The sequence below is a fragment of the Pipistrellus hanaki genome (genome assembly GCF_964339955.1).
Source record: "Pipistrellus hanaki genome assembly, chromosome: 1".
NCBI classification, from domain to species: domain Eukaryota; kingdom Metazoa; phylum Chordata; class Mammalia; order Chiroptera; family Vespertilionidae; genus Pipistrellus; species Pipistrellus hanaki.
Genome location: NC_140503.1, coordinates 123,472,738 through 123,485,984, shown reverse-complemented (window position 1 = coordinate 123,485,984; position 13,247 = coordinate 123,472,738). Strand labels below are relative to the sequence as shown.

Genomic DNA, 13,247 nt, shown 5'->3' with positions numbered 1-13,247 from the left:
CATCATAATCCTACCACTTCTTACCCAAGAGCAAATTCTTAAAAAAATATATTAAAAAACTCTGTGAATAAATTTTTAAAAGATTCAGTGTGGTATGTGTTTGCTAAAACACACAACTTTAAGGCATATAGTCAGAGGTTATACCATAAATTAGGAAAAAATAACTCTGATATGCATGATATTTCCACCTCAGAAAGCCTTTATAATTAGGGGAGAATAGTCACCAGAGTTGTCTGACAGACTACCTAGAAACATTTCAGAAAATTTTTATTTTTCGTTTTGGGAAAAGTACAGGAAGAGGAAAATGAAGACTAAATCTGAGTTAACAACATAATCAATCCTTTCAGGTTACTCAGGTTAATGCAAGTAAAATATTGTCCCTATTCTTTGCTTTAAAATGTTTTTATAGCTAAAAACATAAAAGCAGAGATATTCATGCCAGTTTTTGTTAAGATAAATGTCAGTTGTTATTTTAAAAGATAAACATAAAGGTTACATAAGCTTACATGATTCTATTTAAGTGTCTCTGACTTTGATGATAAAAAATGGCAAAAATATGTTCCCTATTCCATCCAAGCTTGAACTTGACTTGTTAGATTTGAGGAAGTTCACCCTTAATTAATTTCAAATGGTCAGCTTCAATTAGTTTTGATAAATAATACTGTATAATCAAATTACCACTGAGTCATCCGGCAGTACTGCAAAATTGATCATTTTAATCATGAAGCTATTTTTTTAAGTGTAGTCTACAAAAAATATTACAAGGTCAACCATAGAGTAGGACAATATTTGACTCCAATATAAAAGACAAGAATTTTTATGTGTAAAATATAAATAGACCATCCAAATTCATAAGAAAAACATTGATACCAATAGATAAGTGGACAAAGTCTATTAACCACAATTCACATGTAAGAGGAAAGACAAATTAGCAAACATATAAAAAGTATATATGTCTTCATTTGTAATTAAAAAAAAAATACACAGAGCAAACCTAAGCTTCAATTCTACACCTGCCCAGGTAGCATCTTTATAAAATAACTAGAGTCCCAATGTATGAATTCATGCATTGGTGGGGTCCCACAGCCTGGCCTACACCCTCTCGCAATCTGAGACCCCTTGGGGAATGTCATAGAGCCGGTTTCAGCCCTATCCTTGCAGGCCCGATCCAGACAGAAAGGAGCCCGATCCTGTGCATTCCCTGGTAGTCAGTGCACATCATAGAGACCAGTCGACCAGTCATTTGGTCCTTCAGTCATTTAGGCTTTTACATATCTATACTAATAAAAGGATAATATGCTAATTAGGGCAAATGTCTTCTGGACGACCTTCAGGACAAAGCTGCAGCAGCTGCAAGGGCCAAGGCTCAGGCAGCCGCAGGTGGCTGTGAAGGGCCAAGGCTCAGACCGGCAGTGGTGGCGGCAGCAGGGTAATGGGGGTGGCACCTTTCCCTGATCTGCCAGGTCTCCTCCTGCAGAGGGAGGCCAGACTGCTGCTTAGCCTGGGGCCAAGGCAGAGGCAGTTAGGGTCAATCAGGCTCGCAGGGGGGCAAGGTGGGGGTGATCAGGTCAGCAGAGGGGGCAAGGTAGAGGCTATCAGACTGGCAGACAGAGGAAGTTAGGGGCAATCAGGCAGGCAGGCAGGCAAGCAGTTAGGAGCCAGCAGTCCAGATTGTTAGAGGGATATCTGACTGCTGGTTTAGTCTCGATCCCTCAAGAGGTCCCAGATTGGAGAGAGTGCAGGCTGGACTGAGGGACCTCCCCCTCCCCAGTGCATAAATTTTGTGCACTGGACCTCTAATATCAATATATAGATAACATATGATGTTATCAAGGTAAAGGAGAGACTATTTCTCTTAATTACTAGAAGGACTATACACTATTGCAACATCACCAAAAAGCAATATGGCAGAGCATATGAGCAGCCAAAAATATTTTTTTCTCCTCTGGAAATTAATCAATAAAAGTCTATAAGTGAGATCATGGTGGCCTCAATTGCCAAAGAGTGACTGAAAGCAAATGGGGGAATATAACCTTAGCTGACTCCAAATCCATGCCTATATCCCCTTTCTGTATCTGCCACTCCCACTCCAAGCTTCAGTTTCCAAGTAAAATGAGATTAATAAAATCTATGTTCTGATCCTTCTATAAGACTTAAGTGCAATCAGCCGAAACTGGTTTGGCTCAGTGGATAGAACATCGGTCTGTGGACTGAAAGGTCCCAGGTTCGATTCTGGCCAACTTTGGTTGTGGGCACATCCCCAGTGGGGGGTGTGCAAGAGGCAGCTGATCAATGATTCTCTCTCATCGATGTTTCTAACTCTCTATCCCTCTCTCTTCCTCTCTGTGAAAATCAATAAAATATATATTAAAAAAAACAACAAGGAAAATAACTTTAAAATATATTTTTTAAAAAGACTTAAGTGCAATCATATATGCTTTTAAAGTGCTAAGCATAGTTCATGGAACAGAATAAGTGCTTAATAAATGGAAGATTACATTATCTTTATCAATTAAGGCCAAAACAATAAAATTGAAACACTTAATTTTTCATTTTCAGAGACATCCTATATAATAAAGAGATAATATGCAAATTGACTGTCACACCCTCACAAGATGGCTGCCTACAACCAGGCCAGCAGGGGGGTTAGTGAGGGATGATCAAATGACTGAACAACAGGCTGCATGGGGGGTGGAAGGGCAGTGAGGGGCAACCAGGTTGCGGGGGGGGGGGGGGGGGGGGGGCGGGGGGGGAGGAGTAAGAGGTGACCGGGCTGGCAGGCAGGGCAGTTAATGGCTACCAGGCTGGCAAGGGGGACAGTTGGGGGTGACCTGACTAGCAGTGGGGGGCAGTTAGGGGTGACCAGGCCAGCACACAGAGGCAGTGAGGGGTGATCAGGCAGAGGCGATTAGGGGTGACCAGACTGGCAGGTGGGGCAATTGGGGGCTACCAGGCCCACAGGGGGAGCATTTGGGGAGGGGGCCAGCATGCAGAGGCAGTTAGGGGTGATCAGGCTGGCAGTGGGGGCAGTTAGGGGTCACCAGGCAAGCAGGCAGATGAGCGATTAGGAGCCAGCACTCCCGGATAGTGAGAATGATGTCAGACTGCTGGTTTAGTTCCAATCCCAGGAATTGGACATCCCCCTAGAGGTCCCAGATTGGAAAGGGTGCAGGCTGGGCTGAGGGGACCCCCATGCATGAATCACTTTCTGACCAATCATATATATCTACTTAATTCAAAACATTTCCAGGTAAGAGATCCTCTACTTCTATCAAGCTAGCACTTTAGAAGTTGACACATTCTGGCTTAAGTACATGTAGTCAGTTCAGAAGAATTAAAAAGTTTAGAGTTACTTTGACTAGATATGGAGGCATAAAACATTTTTTTATGCTAGACTATAACTTCTTAGCCCAACTTGCCTTGTTTAGTTTTAATAACAACTGAAATCACAAGAACAATGATGTAATATACTTTTTGTAAACTAAATATATGAGAATATTACCACCTAGTTAACCAATCCCCTGGATCTGTAAAAAGAGCTGATTATCCATAATTCAAGGTTATTTAGGAAATAAATGAGAAAGCATTATGTAAAGCAATTAGCTCAGTGTCTATCACTGGGAATATGACTTTTTCTTTTCTTCCAAAATCCCACCAAACCATTTTCTGAGAAATAACGTGTCCTATCTAACTCTCTCAATGTGAGAAAAGTGAATGAAATAACATGTCCCCCCCCCCCCCAAAAAAAAAAGGTGCTTTGAAAAATAAAGAAGCGATCTATGCCAAAACCGGTTTGGCTCAATGGATAGAGCGTCGGCTTGGGGACTGAAAGGGCCCGGGTTCGATTCCGGTCAAGGGCATGTACCTTGGTTGCGGGCACATCCCCAGTCGGGGGTGTGCAAGAGGCAGCTGATCGATGACTCTCTCTCATTGATGTTTCTAACTCTCTCTCTCCCTTCCTCTCTGTACAAAATCAGTGAAATATATTTAAAAAAAAAAAAAAAGAAAAAAAGAAAAATAAAGAAGCAATCTAAAAGCACAGAGTATTGTTACTAAAAGTGTATGTTTGGAGTACTGGGGGAATTACTCCTGTCTAAAACACTTTAAACTATAGCAAGCTTTTTAACAGTTACTCAACTGATTAAAATTTAGAGCTCAGAGCGACAAGATCCTTCACTCCTGAGAAGCAGGTTTTTTTAGATTTTTCTCTATAAAAATCTTTGTCAATGATAAAAAGTTATTTATATATTAACCTAGTCACTCCCTCTCATTCTCTTTTATTTTCAACACATTCTTTTACTTTTAGTTTTGTTTTGTTCACATCTAGTTTCTCTGGTTTATTACACAGATTTCAGTTAGCTTTATCCTGCTGCCACTTCCTCATTTCTTCTGATTTAAGAGAAAGATAAATAAGAAATCAGTGTTGTTACAAGCCAGACCGTCATTTCCTTTTGAGGGAAAAGAAAATGTCAGTAACACTGCATTGTTGTTGTTTTTTAATTTTTGATTATTTGTTTGCCATGAATTTCTTTCTGTCAATTTTGATTTTTAAAAATATTGTATTAAAATGTTTATTTTGATGATAGGTTTTCTGGCACCCCCTTACATTTTGTGCATAAGACAAATACGCCATTTTCCCTAATCCTAGCCCTGTGAAAAGGGGAGGAACTCACTCAGAAAGTTGGAGTGTTCATAACAGAGTGACAAAGCAGATGCAGCAGCAAAGGGCACACGTGACCCTGACTTGATTCTTCCACTCATGGAGAGACCTACATGTGGGTCATCCCCCTTTCTGTCCTGCCAAAGCCAGGAAAAAAGGATGAAGAGGAAAGAGATGCCTGGAATTTCTTTAACACACACCCCCTTTCTGGAGACATCACTCCGATACCCTGGATTTGGTCTTTTGTCTGTCTCCGAAGAGCAAAACGAATTGCTAAGGCAGGAGAGACCGAATAGCTGCTCTGCATCATGATACAGACTGGCCCATGGATGGTAGGGTTTCCAAACTCTGATTTGGGGGACAGGATCGGAACAATTTAGGAAAAACAAGTTGAAGTGTGAGCCAATTGTACAAACTGTAATGAAGGGAGAGCACTGAGGGACTGTGTGTGTGGGAAAGGCTGCCCCCCTTTGACCCTGGGGGCTGCATTTGCACTTTCCTCCTTCAGTGAGTTCTATTGGGAGCGGGCTGGCCTAGCCTGGGGTCTTTTTCACAGGGCACAGCCTTCCATTCCACAATTGTAGATAAGGCCCAAGTGCAAAGAGAAAACATTTAAAACGAGAGACCAGGATGAATATGTCTCAGAGACCGAATCTGTAAATACTCAGAAAGTGCAAAATGTGTAAAAAGCACTATTGCCATTGACCTATGACACATTGAATGGTGAGTGACTGGTAACAGGCATATACCTCATACACCTCGGCCCAGCTGGCCTGGGCCTGAGGTGCTGCTAACTGGGAGCTGTGTGGGACATGGGTGACAAGGGAAACTCCCGGCAACAAATCATTCCATTTTAACCACTTGCCACCTTCCTCCAGGCCTGACCACAGGAATCTCAACTTGAAATGTGTTCTTGCAAAGGTAGTGAAGACTTACTTTCCAAATGAAGTCACCAAGCATTAGTGACCGCAACTTTGGTGAAACCAGCTTTACCTGTTTGATTGATGGCTGGTGCTAATTCACAGGTAAACAAAATTTAGTCAATCCTAACTCTGCTTCTTGCCAGCACTGTTACAGAACATTGCCATGCCTTGGTTTTCTCACTTGTAAAATGCATATAGTCATAATCACTGTTGCATAGGGTTGTCATGAAGGTGAAATGAGATAATACATGTCAAATGCTCAGCACAGTGACAGGCAAATAAATAGTAAGTGCTCATACATGTCAGCTATTATTGTCAATCAGATTCACTGCTTTGGCAAACAGCAGTCTAGCACTCATTTTCATACATGTATAAGCAATTTACAAAATCTTCAAGTCCTCAAAAGAATGTTAGCCCCAGACCTATTAAATATGCCATCTTCTCTCTTCTAATATAGCTTCCTACCTCTTTCCAATATCTTCTATGCCACCAGGCTAAAGACATGAATATCTCTAAGTACCAAATATGAAAATCCAAGCAAAAGAAAGACTACAGTCAATTCTTTTAGATCCCAGTGTCATTGTCTCTAGACCTAACCAGGTGACAGGTATAGATTAGAGTGGGTGCTCGTGACCAGGAATGGTGGGTGTATCTGGGTGTCTATGCTCTATAAAATTCAGGTGGCATTACAGGTCTGAAATTGTTTAATATATAGTGCTAATAAATGTCACATCTGCAGCTTCTGAGAAGGGAAAAAACTGTCCCTGTCCATGGCCTGCTCTACTAATGACGGCCAGCTGCCGGGGCCTGAGTCCAGTGAGTCAGGCAAAGTGGAGGGGAGAGGAGAAGGGGGGGGGACCCATCCCTTCCACAGAGGAAACCCCCCATCCTGCTGCTATCTTTGGAAAGAGGGGCTTTGTTTACTGGAATAACATCCTCCAGCTGGAAGGCCTCGTCCTGTGGAAAGGTCTCACTAACACTTGTGTCTTTGGCTCTCTTGCCTGGACTGCACCCAGTTTTCTCTTAGGAACCCACTGGTCTCCGCTGCCAAGTGATGTGCTGCACCCACCTCCTGCCAAACAGAGCAGAGATGCAATGTGAATTCCAGGGGAAAACCCCGGTTAGAAGTCACAGTGCTTACTGCCAACTTTAAAGTGACAAGTGTGGTAGAAAGGACAGAGTCACAAAACCCATCTTTCCTTATGGCCTTGGTCTAATCACTTCCTTCTCTGGACTCAGGTTCTTCAACTCCTAATACAAATCACAGGGAGATGTAAGGAACTAGCAAGAATTTTGTCAGTTCTAATGTTTGGAAAGTGTTATGTTTTGATTTCTGTCACAGCTCCAGGGGTTGAGGGATCACTCAACAAGTTCCTGTTTGGTCCAGTCTGGCACTTCGGGGGCAGACTCGGCCAGCTGGTGACAGGCCCAGCAGCTCTCTGGGTCCTGGTCTAGTATTGCATCATCTGGGGAGGAGCGGGGAGGCTGAACCAGCAGAATTCAAAAACAGCTTTGACTTGGAGTTGGGAGTAGGGTTTTGGAGAGACAAGTTGGTACATGACTTTGATCTTTATCAAGCAAAATAGTTTACCACAAAATATAAAAGGGAAGTTTGTACTTTTAGGGGTAGCTGAGTTGGTTGGAGTATCAATCCATGCACCAAAGGGTTGCAGGTTTGATTATTAGTCACAGCACATACATACCTAGGTTGTGGATTTGATCCCCAGTTAGGTCACGTATGGGAGGCAACCAATCGATGTCTCTCTCTCATTGATGTTTCTTTCTCTCTCTCTCTCTCTCCATATATATATATATATATTTCTCTCTCTTCCTCTCTCTTTCTCTCTCCCCCCTTCCTCCCTCCCTTCCTCTACACACATGCGCGCATACACACACCCTCTTTAAGATCAATAAATATATATCCTTAGGTGAGGGTTTAAAAAAAAAAGGTAGATTTGGGGTAGGGGGGATGGATGAAGAGAGAGATCCCAAGATTGTTATCAGTAAACAACAGTTTCTAAACATGTCTTCAGCCTTGTGAAACCCTTCTTGGTCAATATGAAAGAGTTTCCAAGATAATCAGAGTAATGTTTCCATTAGCAGGTTTCCAGATGCCTTCCTGTGCTCTAAGTGCCAGGAGGCCTTGGCAGATGACCACCTCCAACACTGCCTGCCTCTGCCCACCATGGCAGAAAGAAAAGTGGATTACTCCACGCAGGCTGTAGGCCTGATTCTGAACCAAACCCTTGGAGCTATCTTTCCCTTTGGAGAAAGCCAGTCTCACATTGTCTTTTAACAATTAGTCAACACCTGCTGGGTGTAGGAATAACAATAAATAAAATGTCTGTCTGAATGCCCACCGCTGTCACCTCTACTTGTCTTGCACCTGATGCTTTCATACCCTCATGTTCTCCCAAGCCATATTTCCATACTGAGTGCTGAATGGTGGGAACAAAGAGGGGAAGATGGGACCCCACAGTGCTAATGATGGTAGCACTGACCTCCTGCCCTGGCCATCAAAACAGGTTCCCCCACCTGTGGACTTCAGTTAACCATTTGCTGCCAGAGCCTTGAGCCTAGACTAATTTTGCAGGAAACTGATTTGATCAGACCAAAAGCTGATTTTGCCTCTGGAATAATTTGCAGAAACTGCCTACAATTCACATAGTTGTGGTCCAATCATCTGACCTCCCAGATGGACTTTCGTTATTTCAGTGGACAGTTAACATTCATGAAACTCAGTGACCACCGAGTCCGATGGGGCGAAGCTCCAATAGGAATACCTCTTGGGACAACGTGTGGAATTCTGACACTTGAGCTTGTCGAGCACATTGTATTTTTAATTGGGCCTCAGATGGGTCTGCATTTCCTAACTGAAATAAAAATGGATACTAATTCACTACTGTGGGTGTTTTACCTATATCTTTATTTTGCATTTTGAACTTTCTTCTTGATGCAATTTAAATGGGAATGTATAGGATACATGGGCATGCATATTTTTAAATCATCATAATCTCTAGGGAGTGGATCACAGCCCTCTGCCTCCTGGATGTGATCCGCTGTTTGTTGGCACGCAATTCCTCACACAAAAATGAGCTGGCAGTTCCAATGGTGAATCCGTGCGCAGAAGCTGGGCCTTCTCTGGCGGGCGGCGTGCCCTCCCTGAAGGGCTCCTGGCCTCTGCCGCTTTTCCAGGAGGAGCGTGGCTGGGCTCCCTCCCGCGCCGGGAAGACTGAGTTACCCCAAAGCCTCCTCCCGCTGCTGGTTCTGCACCTGGGGAGCCGACGGGGGGGGGGGGGGGGGCTCCTTTTGGCCGCACAAACCCCGAGGACACAGAGGGGAAATTTGGGGCTGCGCTGTGGAACCCCAATGGCTTGGAGGCCTGGAAAATGAGCGCAGCCAGACCGAGGCCCGGTGTTCCCAGCCTCGCACACCAACACCTGCGCTCTTAGCACCGCGGCAGATTGCACCAGCCCACGCCCCGCACCACCCCAACCTTCAACCCCCGGAAGAGAGTGCTGAGCCCCTTCGCCGCCCTTCCCTGTGGAAGGGAGTGGGCAGTCGGGGCGGCGGGCCCAGGGCCCCTGGCGCAGCCGGACCTGGGCACCCAGGTCTGCGGGCGAAGCGCCCGGGCCGCTGGGAGCCGCGGGGCTGCTGGCAGGGGCGCAGCGGGGACGAGGCCCTTCCGCCGCCCGCAAACCTCGTAGGGGCTGGGTCCATACGGGGCCTCCTGGTCAAAATCAGGGGGAATCCCACCTCCCGCAGGGGCCACCCTGATTGTCAAACCCCTCAGACTGTGGCTTTAGTAGCATGAAGTCTGGGTGGGTGGAGACGGGGTCCCCTGGTCGCCCGGGCATGCAGGCGACAGAATGAGAGGCGGAGGGGCGTCCGCTGGGACCCTCGGAGGGTGAGGTCCGCACGCCTGGGTGTCCACGGGCGGCGCGTGCTTATGCCTCCCCCCAGCAATCCCTATTCGGGAGGGCCTGAGTGGCACGGTCTGAATATCTGAGTTGTAATTAAAGAAAATAATCATGCCCCAGCAGCTCAGCTTATTAATATTTATAGTCCAAAGCGACGAGACCTTCGCTCCCTGGAGGAGGGTTTTTCAGGCCGAGGCGCGGAGGCGCGGAGGCGGGGAGCCGGGTGCCTCGTCAGTGAACCGGGAGGCGGCGGTTTGGTGTAAAGGGGGCATCGCCCGCCTCCTGCGTTTCTGCTCTTTGCGGGGCGGATCGGGCACAGAGGTGCGGGCGCCGGCGGGACGCGGCCGCTGGTCCCCGGGCGCGGAGGACCCCGCGCAGGCCCGGCTCCCGGCGGCGGCCTCGGGAGCTCCGGGTCTGCCGCCCCGACAGCCGGCAGCAGGCGGTGTGTACCCGGGACAGACGGCGCAATCGGGAAGGTGTGGATGACTAGGACCGCGGGTAAATATCTTCTTATGCTTCCGCCTTCCCTGTGAGAGCCCGTGGGCAAGGGCGAGGAGGAGAAACCCGCCTCGATCGATCGGGGGCGGTTCTGCACACATCACCCACCGGGGCCTCTGACAGCCTCCATCTGCGGGCTGGGGTCCGAGGAGCCCAGACCGGCCTGCGTGTCTCTCCGCGGCCCGGGCCCCTGACCGGCCAGCGCGCGGGAGCGGCGGGAGGAGGGGCGGCCGCCCGCACCCGCCTCTGCGGGGCCCGGAGCGGCGTTTCCAGTCTGCTCCTCGCTCGGCGGCCCGGTTCCTGCTTCTCCGGTGGGGATGGCGGCGGGGAGGAAGCGCGGCCCCCCGGCCCGCCGTGCGGGCGGGGTCCGCGGCGGGGGGATTTCTCGGCACACGCGCGGGGTTCCGCGGGGGGCGGTTGCCACGGCAACGCAGCGCTCGGCGGCGCTGACCCGGGAGCGTGGGCTGCGGGAGCTCGCGCTGCGGCTGGAGCTCGCCGCTGCGGTCGCCGCGGTAGCCACCCTGGTCCTCCTCCTGCTCTTCATCGTCTTCGTGTCTGTCTCCGTGGGCTCCGAGCCTGCCCACCAGCCTCTGCCCCAGAACTGTTAACCGAAGAAGGATTCCCGTTGGAGCTGCGCCCCACAAAGGAAGGATCCGGCTACATCCTGTGGGTGCCTGGCCTCTGGCACCCGGGCCCAAATGTGGCGACATCAGGCACTGCTTTGTACTTGATCCATCTGAGCCGCTGGGAGGGCTGGTCAACACCGCCACCAGTAAATGATGAGGAAGACTCCCTGCTCACGACAAGGGGGATCCACGAGATTTAATGTGATTATGGATTGTAGGACAGTGGCATATTTAACAAAGAGAAGTAGATGGTATTGCAGGAGGGGTTTTTTTTTTGTGTGTGTGTGTTTTTTAACACATCTCTGTACACACATTCATACCTGATGAGAAAACCTTTTGGCAGGCATGAAATGAGTTTTTCTGTGTATCCATATAAAGGATGTATGTAACTACTCCTGGATGCTGGCATTTAACAGGACAGAACAGAGGGACTAGATGATTTACAATGCGGAATATGTTATGTGAAAACTATACCATCCATTCTGTTTATTGTATGTGTACAAATCTTTCTAATGTTAGCCAACTAAAAAAATGATGTGGTAAGGATAACAGTCTTCAGTTTTATCATGGGAAAGTAAATCTGATAGAAGAGTAATCTATTTGAAGCTAATGTCCAGTAGATAAAAACATTTGCTCTTTATTGCTTATTTACACTGGCTGTTTGAAATAGATTATACTGCTATTTTCATTTTCTTGACTTTCTAGTCGTGTCTTGGTAACTGCCATATTAACTCCCACTCACCCCCTTTTCCTGCTTGTTTCTATTTTTTTTCTTAAGCTTTCAAAGTTTTAGAATAGTTTTAGGCTTGTAGAAAGGTGACAGTTTTTCCTATACCCAGTCCAAGTCTCCCCTATTGTTAACATTTTACATTATTGTGGTACATTTGTCACCACTAATGAACCAATTCTGATAAACTATTATTTACTAAACTGCAAACTTTATTTGGATTTTATTATTTTAAACATTTTTCTTTTTCTGCTCTTAGATAAAATTCTCATGTCTCCCTAGGCAGCGATAGTTTCTCAGACTTTCCTTGTTTTTTCATGACCTTGAGAGTTTGAAGATTTGTTTAAATTGGGGTATAATTTACATGTAGTAGAATGCAGAGATCTCAAGTTACAGTGCTATGACTTTTGACAATTGCATACATTTAATATAATCCAGTTTTCATATTTGAAATATTGTCACACAAATGTTGCAGAAAATAGGTAGAGTTTCTCACACATACACACTATTACAAATTTCTTCACAACCTTTCTACTCCAACTTAATATTTTAAAATTTTCAGTTCCAAAGCATGTTAAAGAACTATTAACCTCATGTTATCTTAATGAGTTGTTGATCATTTACTTCGCTAATCTTCTTTGGGACACATTTAAGCTACACAATTGTTCTCCATTCTAGAACATTTTCTTCTCTGTGAAGAGTCTAGTCTAGGCATGCTCTTAAGAAACCAGGAAACTAGGTGATGTATCAGTCTGGGACACTTACTGGGATAGTTAGCAATTTTAAAAACAGTTTTATGCACAGCTCTTGGGGGAATTGTTTTTTTTGGAATATATTTCAGGGATTTTGTCATAGATAGATCACTGATTCTCCTAATTGTAAAAAACAAAACAAAAACCCCACACACATTTGTCTTTAAGAATTTGCCATATGTTATAACCACAAAGATGTGTTTGTAAGTGATGTTAACAACTTTAGAACTTGTTATTTTGCGATGAGGAAAAAGAAAACAGGTCTTACACACCATTTTTAACACTTATACTATAATACAGAACTTGATGCAGACATATTTAAATAGATGAAGAAATCACTTAATATAATCTAATTTCCTCTTAATTTCTGTGGTGTTTCATGTTATCTGGCCCAGGGGATCACATTTTTATGGTTGGTAACATAGAGTAGTGGACATCAGAGAGAAAACATAAAATTTAAATCCCAATTTCTCCTCCTTGCCATTCACCATTCATGCAAAACTTTTAAAGAAACCCACACATCTGCTCAGTGAAATGGAGACCTTCTAACAACATTTAATTAAAACTGTCATGTCAAAGGATGCTTCTATCACTAATTTCTGGAGCTGCCTTTCAGAAGAAATTTTTGGGTAACATAGCTTTAAGAGTCAGGCCATTTTGTGCCAATATAATTCTGGCCCATGTTATCTTTCCCAATCCACAAGTAAAAACTAACCAAACTAGGGTAGAAGACTGTTCAAAAAGTGTGGGTAGCAGCAAGCAGAAGATGTTCATGCTTTTGCCATGGCCAAAGAAGATTCAAAAATCTGTGTAATTAGTATAAATATATTTTCTGCCCACTTTAAAAAAGAAACTCAGAAAGGATGTCAGAAACAAAAATCTGTGTTTTCTACTTGCTTACAAATCACATTTCAGCAGCTATCACTCACTGGCTGAGAGTCATGTGTGCACTGGTTCAGGCAATAGTGACTAATGAATGTGGCCTTTGAAATTAGACAGCCAGCTCCTTATCTGGCCACCACTGCCTTGCAGGTTATTTCAAGCATGTCACTTAAAATCTGTGCCCTCAACTATAAAATGGGGATAATACCAGCTTTATAAAATTGTTGTGAGGATTGTAGTAAATAAAATATGTATATAA

At 45.2% G+C, this 13,247-nt stretch overlaps 1 long non-coding RNA gene across 2 annotated transcripts in view; it reads left to right on the top strand.

Annotated features, from left to right (window-relative positions):
• LOC311614400 overlaps positions 1–11,324 on the top strand; it is a 249,526-nt gene extending 238,202 nt beyond the window's left edge. For both annotated transcript variants that reach the window (XR_014793636.1, XR_014793637.1), the window contains exon 2: positions 10,888–11,324. This is a non-coding gene — a long non-coding RNA (uncharacterized lncRNA). The remainder of the gene's footprint in view (positions 1–10,887) is intronic.
• The last annotated feature ends 1,923 nt before the right edge of the window (positions 11,325–13,247 follow it).